We start from the raw sequence: 1,183 nt of genomic DNA on the forward strand, positions 1-1,183 counted from the left end.
ATGCCCCTCTTTGGTCCCGGTTGGTGCCACCAACCGGGACCAAAGCCCTCTGCTTCTGAAAAGAGGCCTTTGGTCTCGGTTGGTGGTACCAACCGGGACTAAAGGGGAGGCACTGGTCCCGGTTGGTGCCACGATCCGGGACCAAAGGGGGCATTGGTCCCGGTTCGTGGCACCAACCGGGACCAATGACCTGCGCCTGCCAAAGCCGCGGTGCGGTGGGATGTTTACTCCCACCTCGCTAGCCGAGGAGCGGCACGACCTGTTTATAAGCCCTGCCCCGCCATCTCCATTGAACTCCTCTGAACTGCAGGCCTCTGGGCCTAATCTTGCACTGCTATGCCTGTGGGCCTACTGAGCCTTCTGCGGGCCTGAATCCGGGCCCATGGATGGGTTTCTAGTCGTATTCAGGCCGTGGTGGCCCAGTAGGTGGCTTTTTTTATCTTTTCCCAGTTATTTTGTTTTCTTTTTTGCTTTATTTATTTTATTTTGTTTCTACTTACAACAAAATACTTATTTATTTTATTTTATTTTGTTTCTAATTACTTATTTATTTTACTTTATGATAATTCTTTTTGCTATTAAAGTTTCTATCAAAAAAAGTTCTTTATGAAAATTCTTTTTGCTTTTAATTATTTTGAACAAAAAATACTTTGACAATTTTAGTTGCATCAATTTTATATGATTTTAGTTTCAATAATACTAGAGGTTTCTTATAATGTTTTGAACAGAAAATACTTTGTTAATTTTAGTTTCATAAATTTATTAAAGTTTATTTTATTTTGTTTCTACTTATATATTTTAATAAAGTTTGTATTATTTTGTTTCTAATTACTTATTTATTTCATTTGTTATTTTTCATGCATTTACTAATTATTTTGAGCTATAAGACCCTAAAATTGAAAAGCATTTCAAATGAACTCTGAAAAGGTTGAAAGTTGGCATGGTATCATCATTTCATCCACATAGCATGTGCAAGAAAGTTGAGAGGGTTACGGCAAAAACTGAATGCACTTCGTGTACAAAACGGACAATCTCTTTCAAAGTATCAGGATTTCATACGGAAACTCATATGTTACAAAGGGATTTCATTTTTTTAAACTTATTTGAACTCCTGACTTTTTGTGTGTTCAAAATGCACCATTCAAAGCAACATCATCATTTTTCAATTCTTTCTTACTTCATT

Source organism: Triticum aestivum, chromosome 6D, assembly GCF_018294505.1.
Source record: "Triticum aestivum cultivar Chinese Spring chromosome 6D, IWGSC CS RefSeq v2.1, whole genome shotgun sequence".
In the NCBI taxonomy this organism is placed as follows: Eukaryota; Viridiplantae; Streptophyta; class Magnoliopsida; order Poales; family Poaceae; genus Triticum; species Triticum aestivum.